The sequence below is a fragment of the Crinia signifera genome, chromosome 2 (genome assembly GCF_055691185.1).
Source record: "Crinia signifera chromosome 2, ASM5569118v1, whole genome shotgun sequence".
NCBI lineage: Eukaryota > Metazoa > Chordata > Amphibia > Anura > Myobatrachidae > Crinia > Crinia signifera.
The window spans coordinates 22,908,198-22,923,074 of record NC_139218.1 but is presented as its reverse complement, the minus strand read 5'-3'; the positions used below and the strand labels follow the sequence as shown (position 1 = coordinate 22,923,074).

The following is a 14,877-nucleotide window of genomic DNA, read 5'->3' as shown; positions in this document are numbered from 1 at the left end:
TGGCGTAACAAAAACCTCCCCCCCCCCCCGCCGGGACAATTTCACCGCCCCCCAGTTAAAAGACAAGAACCCCCCGGGGACCTGGCAGGGGGGTCCATTTGGCACGGTGGTACCTGCGGTCAGGGAGAGCCTGGAGTTCCCTGCGGCGCTGAGTATGACGATGCCCGGGTCCCTGCAGTGAAGTGGAAATGACGCGCTATCTCCGCCGCCCGGCGGCACGGGGAGAGCTTCTAACTTTGAAAACACTGGCCGCACACTGCATGCGCCCAGTGTTTTCAAAGTCAGAAGCGCTACCCGTGCCGCCGGGCGGCGGAGATAGCGCGTCATTTCCACTTCACTGCAGGGACCCGGGCATCGTCATACTCAGCGCAGCAGGGACCTCCAGAGTCCAGCCTTTTCCTGACCGCAGGTAGTGGTACCCCGCGCTGCACAGACCCCCCTGCCAGCTCCCCGCTGCACCCAAAAGGAGGGGGGAGCTGGGGGAGAAACAATAGCGCCCGCAGACTCCCGGCTCCTCCCCACCGCGGGGGCTGCGGCCCTATAGTTACGCCACTGGAAAGACGTTGCAGCCTCTTAAAGAGGACAATTCAGGGTGTTATCCCAGGCTGTTGGGGTCAATTAATAGAATGTACTAAATAAAGGAGAGCTAAAATGAAGACTCAGCTAACTCCACTCAGAACCCAACATCATACTCTCGGGGGTTAATTTAAGGAAGATGGGAATTCTATTGAAGATGGGATGTTGCCCATAGCAACCAATCAGAACCTATTTCTTATGCATTCAGCACCTCCTAGAATATAATAGGTATAATCTCATTGGTTGCCCATAGCAACATTAACCCCCTGGTGTATTCCAAAACTCTACACACATCCCTTCAAAAGGCCCTTCCCCTTCCCGAAGAGCCACGAATCACAGGGTTGGGATCGTTTAGGTCGACAAGCATTGGGTCGACATCACTAGGTCGACATGCAGCAAGGTCGACATGGTTTAAGGTCGACATGGGTCAAGGTCGACATGGGTCTAGGTCGACATGACATTAGGTAGACACTAGCGTTAGGTCGACATGGGCTAGGTTGACAGTCAAAAGGTCGACAGTTTTTCCACTGTCGACCTAGTTACTGTAGACCTAATGACCGTATCCCATCACAGCATTTACTGTACTGGGGGCGGATCTTTGATGACATCAAGCTCCTCTTTTTTGTCATTTTTTTCATACTTTACCATCCAACTTTTCAGGTGTCTATCTTTTACGTGTCGACTTGTTTCATGTCAGCCATATGGTGTCGACCGATTTACTGTCAATTTAATGACGGCCGTCCAAATGATCCGCAAATTTGGATAAATGACTCATACTGTATTCTCATTATTGTACACTAGGTGGCAGCATTGCATTTAGCATTTATAGTTACAATAGCAGAATCCTGGTGATTCTGGTTGACACGCAGCACTGTGAATGGATGTTTTGCATAAACATTGATTCGCAGCCTATTGGGCGACACATACAGTACATAATTCGAAAGATGTGCAGCGCACATGCAAACTGTGCGAGGACAGGGCGGGCCGCTGACATCTGGCCCGCGTCATTGAGACATTAGCATCAGAATGGCCAGCGTTTTCATGTGAACTCGCAGGGAAGCGCATGCGCCAGTATAAGGTCCCTGGTCCTGTAGCAGAATCCTGGTCTCCAAATGTAAACCAGCATAAAGCATACAAAAAACATGTAGTATGTTAGGTTTAAACTCCCTCGATATAGTTTTACCATCTATGCGTTCCAACAGGTATAACTCAGTATAGTCCAGTGGATAATTTAATAAATTCACATGGATATAAATAATAGCTATGGCGTAAAAATAACTGACAATTCCCCTCTAATGGCCTGGTGCAAGTTATCGGTTTAAAAAGTCCAAAGAGCAAAGCAGGACTGATAAGATCAGGTGGGACAGACCGGTGCGCAATGTGACCTCACACGGAAGCTTGTGTGCTTATTACAACATCTCAACTACAGCTGAGGAGCCGCAGGAGCTGCAGACAAGGCTGGGACTTGTAGTTCCACAATAAACTGCAGAGCTACAGGTCGCTTAGCTATAATTTGCGCCATGTGTGCGCCCGGTCAGGGGTGGGCACATGTGAATAGGATAGGCGGCATCGCATTCTGTGCATACTGTAAGGCACAAAGGGGCAGATTTATTAACCCTGGTAAAGTAATAAAGTAGCTGGGATTTTATCACCAGCCAATCAGCTTACTGCCAAGTCACAGACTCGGTTTGAAAAATGGAGCTGATTGGCTGCTGCGCTATCACTTCACCAGGCTAAGGACCCATTTAACATGATCGCATTTACAATGCGATCTGGGCGGAATATTACCGCCCAGGATCGCATTGCAAAATGCAATCATATCGGGGCAATGTATCAAATTCAGGGCGCAGGGGCAGGGCTACGATAGGAGCACGCCCCTGCGAAGCCCTAACCCGGAAGCCGGGAGGTCAGCGCATGCGCGGTTATGCGCTGACCTCCGCCGACCCCTCTTACCGCACTGCCCGAGCAGGGCAGTGCGAAGTGTAGCCATAGGCTACAATGGGCTATCGCCACATTACAATGGCGATAGCCCAGGGGTGCGATGCCGGGCTGCCCGATGTTGATACATCGGGCAGCTTCGCATCCCCCATAGAAACCTATGGGGGATGCGGTCGGCGGCGCTGCAGGGAGGATCGCAGCAGGGATCGGAGGTCCCCCTTTAATACATTTGGGGGATACTAAATATTTGCGGTGAACCCCCGAAAACGGATGTTTTCAGGGATTTAACCGCAAATATTGCTTGATAAATGCGGCCCTTAGTAACTATGGCCCACAGTGACATTGGTGACCGTGTGAGTAGGGATGGCCATCGACCATCGATGATTTTAAATCATCGATGGTTTATGGCCAATGTTGAATACTTTTGCCATTGATGGCACAGCAAGCCCAATGTTTTGCTGGGGTTTTTTCTGAAAGTGCTGGGACACGGAGCATAGCTCCGCCCCCAGCACCCGCAAAGCCCTGCCCCATAGGCCAATCAGTCAACCAAAATGGATGACCATCAATAGGTAAAAATATCAATGGTCATCCTTTGCATATTTTAACACCATCAATGGCCAGTTGCACTATTGCCATCGATGGCAATGATGACCATCCCTGCGTGTGAGAGGTGGGTGAAGGCGCTGATGCCACTAGTCTGTACCGCCATATGGGTCACTTGAGCCGCACCGTGACAGGGACCATATGCAGAGAGAAAACCGCAGGCAACAGCTAATACAGAACCCGATGGTCAGTATACCGACATCTGAAATCCACCGATATTCCCGACAAGGGGGAGCACAAAAAAGCCCCTTGAGGGCTAGGTGGCTCGCTTCGCTCACCACAGGTTCTATTATCTCTCTATGGGGGGTCGTATGCCCTCACATGGAGAATAGCCCCTTATTGGTGCAATTATCAGCCCCTAAAATCACCCTTATAAATACCATTATCAGCCCCAGCTGCCCCCTTATAGGTGCAATTATATGCCCCTGATACCCCCTTAGAGGTGCAATTATCAGCTTCTGATATCCCCTTATAGGTGCAATTATTAGCCCCTGATACACCCTTATAGGTTGCCCCTGATAGGTGCAATTATCAGCCTATAATAAATCCCCTTATATTTGCAATTATCAGCCCCTGATACCCCCTTAAAGGTGCAATTATCAGTCCACGAAATCAGCAATCCTATCTTATAGGTGCAATTATCATCTCCTGATACCCCGCCCAGCCTCTGCCACCAGCGAAGCTACAGCAGTAGCAGCAGCCAGAGGAGATCACCGAGTGACGTCACCAGCAACAGAACCTGACCAACAGCCCAGCCGGGCGGACTGTACCATGTGCTGCAGGGGGGAGACGCGGGAACAGTCGCTCTCAGGAACACATGGCCGGCCCCTATCCGTATTGCAGGATGACGCCTCAGTGTGATATTGTACCCGGTGTCAGGTAATGAGACACAATACCGGGATGTGATCTGTATCACAGCTCCCCCCCTCCTCATAGTGGTATGCTCCCCTGGCTGGCTGCTCTGTCAGTCAGGCCGGCAGTGTCCACATCCCCAGCAGCGCCGTGTACACTGTACAGGGGGAGACAGGCGGCTGTTGCCCACAGCGGGGAGGAGACGGAGGAGAAGGTGGGTGCCGAGAGGTCAGGTGGGGAAAGAGGGGAGTAACTATAGGTAGCCCCCCATCTGCATATATGCCACCAGTCCCACGGGTTATACCACCCCATATCCCCCCTCACCACTCACCTGTCCCACTGGTTATATACCACCTCTCGCTGGTGACCACCTCATATCCCCCATCACCACTCATCTGTCCCACTGGTTATATACCACCTCTCACTGGTGACCACCTCATATCCCCCCTCTCCTGTCCCACTGGTTATATACCACCTCTCACTGGTGACCACCCCATATCCCCCATCACCACTGACCTGTCCCACTGGTTATATACCACCTCTCACTGGTGACCACCCCATATCCCCCATCACCACTGACCTGTCCCACTGGTTATATACCACCTCTCACTGGTGACCACCCCATATCCCCCCTCACCTGTCCCACTGGTTATATACCACCTCTCACTGGTGACCACCCCATATCCCCCCTCACCTGTCCCACTGGTTATATACCACCTCTCACTGGTGACCACCTCATATCCCCCCTCACCTGTTCCACTGGTTATATACCACCTCTCACTGGTGACCACCTCATATCCCCCCTCGCCTGTCCCACTGGTTATATACCACCTCTCACTGGTGACCACCCCATATCCCCCCTCACCTGTTCCACTGGTTATATACCACCTCTCACTGGTGACCACCTCATATCCCCCCTCGCCTGTCCCACTGGTTATATACCACCTCTCACTGGTGACCACCCCATATCCCCCCTCACCTGTCCCACTGGTTATATACCACCTCTCACTGGTGACCAACCCATATCTCCCCTCTCATGTCCCACTGGTTATATACCACCTCTCACTGGTGACCACCCCATATCCCCCTCACCTGTCCCACTGGTTATATACCACCTCTCACTGGTGACCACCCCATATACCCCATCACCACTGACCTGTCCCACTGGTTATATACCACCTCTCACTGGTGACCACCCCATATCCCACTCACCTGTCCCACTGGTTATATACCTCCTCTCACTGGTGACCACCCCATATCCCCCCTCTACTGTCCCACTGGTTATATACCTCCTCTCACTGGTGACCACCCCATATCCCCCCTCTACTGTCCCACTGGTTATATACCTCCTCTCACTGGTGACCACCCCATATCCTCCCTCTCCTGTCCCACTGGTTATATACCACCTCTCACTGGTGACCACCCCATATACCCCATCACCACTGACCTGTCCTACTGGTTATATACCTCCTCTCACTGGTGACCACCCCATATCCCCCATCAGCACTGACCTGTCCCACTGGTTATATACCACCTCTCACTGGTGACCACCCCATATCCCCCTCACCTGTCCCACTGGTTATATACCACCTCTCACTGGTGACCACCCCATATCCTCCCTCCCCTGTCCCACTGGTTATATACCACCTCTCACTGGTGACCACCCCATATCCTCCCTCTCCTGTCCCACTGGTTATATACCACCTCTCACTGGTGACCATCCCATATCCCCCATCACCACTGACCTGTCCCACTGGTTATATACCACCTCTCACTGGTGACCACCCCATATCCCCCATCAGCACTGACCTGTTCCACTGGTTATATACCTCCTCTCACTGGTGACCACCCCATATCCTCCCTCACCTGTCCCACTGGTTATATACCACCTCTCACTGGTGACCACCCCATATACCCCATCACCACTGACCTGTCCTACTGGTTATATACCACCTCTCACTGGTGACCACTCCATATCCCCCTCACCTGTCCCACTGGTTATATACCTCCTCTCACTGGTGACCACCCCATATCCCCCTCACCTGTCCCACTGGTTATATACCTCCTCTCACTGGTGACCACCCCATATCCCCCCTCACCTGTCCCACTGGTTATATACCTCCTCTCACTGGTGACCACCCTATATCCCCCTCACCTGTCCCACTGGTTATATACCTCCTCTCACTGGTGACCACCCCATATCCCCCATCAGCACTGACCTGTCCCACTGGTTATATACCACCTCTCACTGGTGACCACCCCATATCCCCCTCACCTGTCCCACTGGTTATATACCACCTCTCACTGGTGACCACCCCATATCCCCCCTCACCTGTCCCACTGGTTATATACCACCTCTCACTGGTGACCACCCCATATCCTCCCTCACCTGTCTCACTGGTGACCACCCCATATCCCCCCTCTCCTGTCCCACTGGTTATATACCTCCTCTCACTGGTGACCACCCCATATCCCCCCTCTTATGTCCCACTGGTTATATACCTCCCCTCTCTGGTGACCACCCCATATCCCCCCTCACCTGTCCCACTGGTTATATACCTCCTCTCACTGGTGACCACCCCATATCCTCCCTCACCTGTCCCACTGGTTATATACCTCCTCTCACTGGTGACCACCCCATATCCCCCCTCACCTGTCCCACTGGTTATATACCTCCTCTCACTGGTGACCACCCCATATCCTCCCTCACCTGTCTCACTGGTGACCACCCCATATCCTCCCTTACCTGCCCCACTGGTTGTATACCTCCTCTCACTGGTGACCACCCCATATCCCCCCTCTCATGTCCCACTGGTTATATACCTCCTCTCACTGGTGACCACCCCATATCCCCCCTCACCTGTCCCACTGGTTATATACCACCTCTCACTGGTGACTACCCCATATCCTCCCTCTCATGTCCCACTGGTTATATACCTCCTCTCACTGGTGACCACCCCATATCCTCCCTCTCCTGTCCCACTGGTTATATACCACCTCTCACTGGTGACCACCCCATATCCCCCCTCTCATGTCCCACTGGTTATATAATACTTCTCACTGGTGACCACCCCATATCCCCCTCACCTGTCCCACTGGTTATATACCACCTCTCACTGGTGACCACCCCATATCCCCCCTCTCATGTCCCACTGGTTATATACCTCCTCTCACTGGTGACCACCCCATATCCTCCCTCTCCTGTCCCACTGGTTATATACCACCTCTCACTGGTGACCACCCCATATCCTCCCTCACCTGTCCCACTGGTTATATACCTCCTCTCACTGGTGACCACCCCATATCCCCCCTCACCTGTCCCACTGGTTATATACCTCCTCTCACTGGTGACTACCCCATATCCTCCCTCACCTGTCTCGCTGGTGACCACCCCATATCCTCCCTTACCTGTCCCACTGGTTGTATACCTCCTCTCACTGGTGACCACCCCATATCCCCCCTCACCTCTGATCTATCCCACTGGTTATATACCTCCTTTCACTGGGTACCACCCCATATCCCCCATCCCCCATCACCACTGATCTATCCCACTGCCACTGCGGGAATAGCACCATTCACCACAGATTATCACCAGTGGTGGAATATCACTCCTAACCACTGCCACTGAGGCACTCATCCACCCACTCACTCACCCACTAGTGGTAATTGTGCCTAATGTTTTCTTATTGATCTTGCACTTGTCCCACATCGGACCATTCTGTAGTGATCAGTTTGCTGGGATCCAGTTTCCCCATGTCCTTACAATGTTCCCTGGCACGTAACGAATGCTAGTGATCTTTTTCATGTGTAAGATGTTTGCCCAGTGGTTAGTGGGCATGCATACTGGTAACGTACCCCCCGCTCATTGGTGGGATTGTACAGAGTGACATAGTGGGCCATAATTATTAGCTTCTAGCTAGAATTGATCAAGTACATTCTAGAATATGGTTCTGGTGTAGCGGATCCATGGCATCTAGATCGGCAGTCACGTTGGCGACCACTCTTGGTCAAACGCGTCTAGTTACACGCCTAAAGATAGTCTCCATTGTCTAGAGACAATGAGATCGAAAGATAGATGCAATCGTTAGGTCGACGGGGATGCGATCAACAGTTAATAGGTCAATACAAGTTTTTTAACGTTTTTCGGTGTTTATGTCAACATGAACACCGTATAAGTGTACAGTGTCCCCCCTCATGGCTTGCCGCACTCGCATGATTCGGGCACGGTGCCTCGCTCATCTCGGCACACTATTATAATCTATGCCCACTGATGGTCAAGTATGAACCAAGTTGGTCTAAAGCAAAAAAACATGAAAAACTCATCACGTTTCTATCGACCTAACACTTGCGTCTATTTTTCGTTACTGACGATCTGGACGCTGTTGACAATCTTAAGGCAACTACGACCAAGAGTGGACGACCACGTGATTGTCGTTCTAGATGCCGTAGATCCGTCGACCGGAAACGCTATATATGTAGTAGAGACTGACATAGCCGCTGTACCCACTAGGGTATGGGTCATTGGGTCGATCCATAATAAATCGACCACTGAAGGTTAAGGTCGACAGTCAAAATGCTGACATGAGTTTTTCACGTTTTTGTCCTGAATGTCGACATGGACACTATGAAAGTGTACTGCGTCCCCTCCCGTGTCTCGCTGCGCTCGGCACACTATTTTATTCTCCCACAACACCGTAGTGGATGGTAGGGTATAAAATATCGCCTGTCGGCTCAAAATAAACCGTGAAAAACACATGTTGTCCTTTTGACTGTTGACCTTCCCGTTGTCGCCCTATTGGTTGTGTCGAGCGTCCAACCATGTCAACCTTCAGTTGTCGACCCTATGCATGTCAACTGAATGACCGTATCCCATCCACAAAGCAGTCCATGTGTTTGTGCGTCCCAGGTGGTATCTGTAATACATGCCGGTTCTGCCACAGGGGGAAGGTTTGTTAGATCCCTGCTGTGTTTGCTGATAATTTGTATCTTTATGAAGTTTACTTTGGTTGTGGCATTTATTGTCTCACTGCTGGAGATGGGCAAAACGTTTCTCGTTGTGATTATAGACCTTGATTACTGGTCTGTGAAGGTCAGGCTGGAAAACATTAGAAGTTTTTACGGTACTTGTGTAGTTTCACGGCGCCACCGCGCGCACAGTCTGTGTCTGGTGTTTAACTGTGCGCGCGCCGCTCTAGCTGTTCTCAACGCAACGCGTGGCTGCTTTCCTTATGTAAGCTACGTTATCAGCGCTGCCCAGCGCTGACAGGTCACTGTGGTACTTGTAGTTCCACAGTGAAATAGGCAGTCCTGCGCACCGCTGACAACGGGGGCACGTAAACTGGACACCCCGGCAATTTAGACGCTAAATCGTCTAAATCCAGACTCCCTGAACTGTACACCCCGGCGATGTAGACGCTAAAGCGTCTAAATCCAGACTCCCTGCAAACCACTAAGATGGGGGCATCTAAATTTAGACGCTAAAGCGTCTGAATTTAGTAGGGTCTAGGGGTACACTATTAAACCTGTTCACAATGACACTAGTCCACGTAACAGCTGTCAACCTTGTTAATTCCGCTATCCACGCCAACGTGGCGAGCGCAGCGAGTCCGCAAGGGGCTGCGGTACGCGTCCTACGACCTTTTCATACCCCCACTATCCACGTCGGCGTGGAGTTGATTTTATAAAGTGTGGCGCGGATACCTGTGAAGCCCGCGAGGGGACGCGGATACCTGTGACGGTATCCGCGTCCCCTCGCGGGGCTCGCCTCGCTGCGCTCGCCACACTTTATAAGATCAACTCCACGCCGACGTGGATAGTGGGGGTATGAAAAGGTTGTAGGACGCGTGCGCAGGATTGCCTATTTCACTGTGGAACTACAACTACCACAGTGACCTGTCAGCGCTGGGCAGCGTGCGCTGCTGCTGCCCAGCGCTATGCTGATAACGTAGCTTACATAAGGAAAGCAGCCACGCGCTGCGCTGAGAACAGCTAGAGCGGCACGCGCACAGTAAACACAGAGCAGCGTCTGGCAGGCTGCCAAGTTTCAGACACAGACTGTGCACGCGGTGGCGCCGTGAAACTACACAAGTACCGTTTTTACATTACTTTTTTTTTCCCGCTGCAAAACGAAGAGCGCGATATTGGCGTCTTCTGTACATACTAATAACGGGGCCTCAAAACCCCTTTTACTCTATGTGTACGTTTGTTCCTGTAAAGGCCCAAAAATTCAGATTTGGAAACGGCTGTAAAAAAAATAACCCTCGCCTCAATTTGCGGGGTTCCGGGTCTGACTGGAAGTGATCATGGTAGAAAGAGTTAGGTACTCTTTACTTAGTTGGGCGCCCGTCGCGGGCATCGCGGGTACATTTATGTCTGGCCGCGACGCGACCGACGCGATGCCCGCGATTTCCCATTGAAACCCATGTTAAACATGGAAATCGTGTCGGCCGGCCATAAATGTACCCGCGATGCCCGCGACGCGATGCTCCCGATTTGCCATAGGAATCAATGTTAAAAGGCCCGATGGACACGATTTTACTGTTAAATGCCTCAATGGACCCGATTTGGCCATAGGAATCAATGTTAAATGGGCCACAGAGCCCAAATAAGCACAATTAACCCTTAAATGTCCCCCCAAATTTTTAACGCCACCCCACGATCCACGCCAACCCGAAGCGTGGCGAGCGGCGGCGGTACGCGTCCTCCGACCTTTTCATGCCCTACTATCCACTAGGGCGTGGAGTGAGAATAGAATAGTGTGGCGAGCGCAGCGAGCCACCGAGCCCGAAGCGTGGCGAGCGGACGCGGATACCTTCACAGTTATACGCGTCCCCTCGCGGGCTTCACAGGTGTCCGTGGCGACGCGGAGACCTGTGAAGCCCGCGAGGGGACGCGTCTACCTGTGAAGGTATCCGCGTCCCCTCGCGGGGCTCGCCACGCTTCGGGCTCGGTGGCTCGCTGCACTCGCCACACTATTCTATTCTCACTCCACGCCCTAGTGGATAGTAGGGCATGAAAAGGTCGGAGGACGCGTACCGCCGCCCCTCGCGGGCTCGCTGCGCTCGCCACGCTTCGGGTTGCCGTGGATCGTGGGGTGGCGTTAAAAATTTGGGGGAACATTTAAGGGTTAATTGTGGCTATTTGGGCTCTGTGGCCCATTTAACATTGATTCCTATGGCCAAATCGCGGGCATTGAGGCATTTTACATCAAAATCGCGCTCAATCAGCCTTTTTAACATTGTTCCCTATGGGAAAATCGCGGTCATCGCGGGTAGCAGATTTTTATGTAACCGCGATTTACCCACGATGCCCGCGATGACCGCGATTTTTACCCCCGACGCCCGCGATTTCAATCGCGGGCGCCCTTCTAGGTAAAGAGTACCAAGAGTTAAAACATAACTACCTCCTGCCGCTTGTGTGTGATGGTAAACACAGCCCGCTAGCAGGAAGCGCACTGCTAATATTTACCAGGTACGGGCCCTTGCTAACCACCGGCCTCCTTGATAAATACCATCATTATTATTCATGCTTTTGTAAATTTTTTTTTTTTAACCTAATTTCACCTATTTGGCAGTGCTGCGCTATAATTTGGGTCGCATGTGGATTATTAACCCCTAGAATCAATCTGCCAGAAAGAATCTTAGAAAATGCTAGTATGGAACCATCCGGATCATTCTTTGTTTCGTTTTATTTCCATCTTTGTAAATCTTCTTGAAAGAACTTTCCAATATATCAATTTTGATTATAGTGTGCATCTAATATGGAACCAAATAGCTGCAGCTAGGATCAATAAACCAGCGTTTTCAGAAGAGCCGACAAGTGAAACGCAAAATGGCTGTGCTTCGGAACGCATGACTGTAGGTGGAACGCATGATAATGATTTGGAAAGTACGACCGCCGGTGGGACTCAATATGGCCACTATTTCACACGCCACAAAAATAAGGTGGAAGGAAAAGCGGAGATGCCTCAGCTTCACTTCCAGTTTATCGGTATAAGAACCCCGGCTCTTTTCGGGGTGCTGGATGACGGTCCGACAGTGGGGATCTCGACTGCCGATGCACCGACAGGGAGGATCCCGACACACAGGGGCTATTCTCCCTTGTGGGGGTCCACGACCCCCACAAAGGGAGAATATAACCTGTGGCAAGTGCAGATGAGCCACCAGGCCTTTGTTCTTTGGGTTCTTTGCTCTCACCACCCTGTCGGAGCACTGGCAGTCGGGATCCCCACTGTCAAAGCCCTATACCACACCCCTCTTTTTGTCCGTAGTATCCATACATGATGGAAGAGTATCTGCGAAACGCGTTGAGCGGACAAAATGGACTTTAACCACAGTTTAACGCAGCGTATGTTGCGGTGGTTCAGAGCTGTTCAGACCAGAACTTTCCATTGTTACCGCACACCCACCGTAGCCGCTCCAATCGGTGAGATAAGATTCTCTTTTTCTATATGCTTTTTCCCATGTGTTCGGGTTATCATTATGTTTTACCCTTTATAAAACTCTGTTCTGGATTTGTTTCATATCTACGGGCCATCTATTATAATCCTTGGGTCACTCTGTGCAATACTGGAGACTGGTATTCTGTCTTACCTTTTGGTATCATGGCAGCTTTTGTTTCCCTATGCCCATACTGAAGGCCCCCATACACTAGTCAGACTTGTCCTAACAAGTCAGACCAGTTTGCCCTTGAGAGCTTCCCAACAGCTCCCCAGGAGGTTGCTTACGATTTGGCAGTTGATGTGCCAAATTATACATGCAATAAACTGCATGCGATTTATTGCATATATATCCTTGGGGAGCTGGCAGGGGCGGGCAAGGGAGTCCGTGCGGGGCGGTCAGCAGGGTCCCTGTGGTGCAGGGCAGACAGTGGGGTCCCTGCGGCGCTGGGCAGTCAGTAAGCGGGGTCCGTGCAGCAGCTGGGAACTAAATAGCGATATTTGCCGGACGGCGGCGCGGGAAGCACTGCTGAATTTTAAAACATTTTGAGAAGACTGTCAGGACGCTGATTGGCTCTATATTTCCGGCCATTGTTTTCAAATGCAGCAGCGCTTCCCACGCCGCCGCCTGGCAAATAACGCTACTTAGTTTCCAGCCGCCGCACGGACCCTGCTGACTGACTGTCCAGCACCGCAGGGACCCCACTGCTGCACATAGGTGTGTGACAGCGGTGCTTCACTGCTGTCACACACCTACGGACCCGCGATGTGCTGCTGATGGGTTCGATCCGACAGATTGACCTGCAGCAGGTTTAATTTGTAGGCTCCAAACCGATGAGCTTAGGGATGGATGAGGTGTTAAACACATCCGATTTGGGCCGATTTCTCGGCCGGATCCAAGACAAGTGTATGGGCACCTAGATATCTTCAGCGCCTCTTTTCAACAGAATGATTATTTGACAAAACGATCCTCCCTGTAGTACTGATTATTCCATTTATGATGATAGTCCTGTGACTCACAAAGTCTAAAGGCCCCCATACACTTGATGTGCCATTTTTTACATGTGATAAATCGGATGCGATCTGGAGGGGAGGCATCAGGAGCAGGCTGGCAGTGGGTACCTGTCCGGGGAGCGGCAGGAGCAGGGACTGGTCCGGGGAGCGGCACAAGGTGTAGCGGCAGGCAGCGGATGGTTGTGGGTACCTGTCTCCCAGAGTGGGTATCTGACCGGGGAGCGGCAGGAGCAGGGACTGGTCCGGGGAGCGGCACAAGGTGTAGCGGCAGGCAGGGAGCGGGGACCGTGGCGCAGATGCTGAGACCGGGGCGCGGCGGGAGAATAGAAGGAAATCCTATTCAAAAGACTGAGCGGCCGCTGATTGGCTGGGAACTCAGCCAATCAGCGTCCGCCCGGTCTTTTGAATAGGATGGTTTCTATTCTCCCACTCGCCGTGGGGACCGCAGAGCGGCGGGAGAATAGAAACCATCCTATTCAAAAGACCGGGCGGCCGCTGATTGCCTCTGAGAAACAGGTGACACAAGCTCGAGGTCCTTGTTCACTGTCAGCATAGAAAAACATTGCATGTAAAAAATGGCACATCAAGTGCCGACTTCGAGGAAGGACTTCAGACCATTCAGACTGGCCATACATGGGGACAGATCTGAGTCATCTCACGATTTCTCCGCCAGCTTCCTCGACACACGATAGATCTTGTGTGTGTGTGTGTGTGTGTGTGTGTGTGTGTGTGTGTAATTTCACATAAGATACTGTGGAGGGAGAATATAATAGCGTGCCAAGCGTAGCATGGAGATGCAGTGCACGTTTTCAGTGTCCATGTCGACTGTGTCAACATGCAGGACAAAAAATAATGCGAAAAAGCCATGTTGAACTTTTGACTGTCGACCTAATGCTTGTGTTGACCTTATCCTTTGGACCTAAATCCACGTTGACCTTTTTCAGGTGTTCTAAGCCCTGTCGACCTGCAGCACATAAGATCTGAGAATCAACCTCGTGACTCGCGGGACGACACATCATACCGAAACACACCTCAATTTACAAAGAAAACCCCACAATGCATAGTACGGCCGTCTAAATCAGGCTTGTCCAACCTGCGGCCCTCCAGATGTGCTAAAACGACACATCCCAGCATGCCTTGCCACAATTTGGCTATTAGGGAATGCTAGAATGATGGCAATGCATGCTGGGATGTGTAGTTTTAGCACATCTGGAGGGCCGCAGGTTGGACATGCCTGGTCTAAATCGTTGTGATGTATGGCCAGTTTATCGCCCTAATCCATGTTATCCTGCACTGAGCTCAGCGTCCTGTTCCAGTGCTCTGCCTGCTAGCTAGCAGTGCTGCTCTGCGTGGGGAAGTAACCAGCATGGAAGTGCTGCAGCTCTGTACCAAGTTCTGGGGAAGTCCCTGGTGTCACCTCTGCCAGAGTCAGTAGGTTGACCCCATATGATTGACAG

The 14,877-nt window shown here is 51.6% G+C and overlaps 1 protein-coding gene across 3 annotated transcripts in view; it reads left to right on the top strand.

Moving 5' to 3' along the window:
- The first annotated feature begins 3,847 nt into the window (after positions 1–3,847).
- The window catches only part of DOP1B (DOP1 leucine zipper like protein B), a 118,953-nt gene continuing 107,923 nt past the window's right edge, over positions 3,848–14,877 (top strand). For 2 of the 3 annotated variants that reach the window (XM_083171739.1, XM_083171741.1), the window contains exon 1: positions 4,030–4,183. The gene's annotated coding sequence lies outside the window, so the exon portion shown is untranslated. Of the gene's footprint in view, positions 3,997–4,029; positions 4,184–14,877 lie in introns of those variants that run through there. The other variant, XM_083171740.1, reaches the window with a different exon arrangement.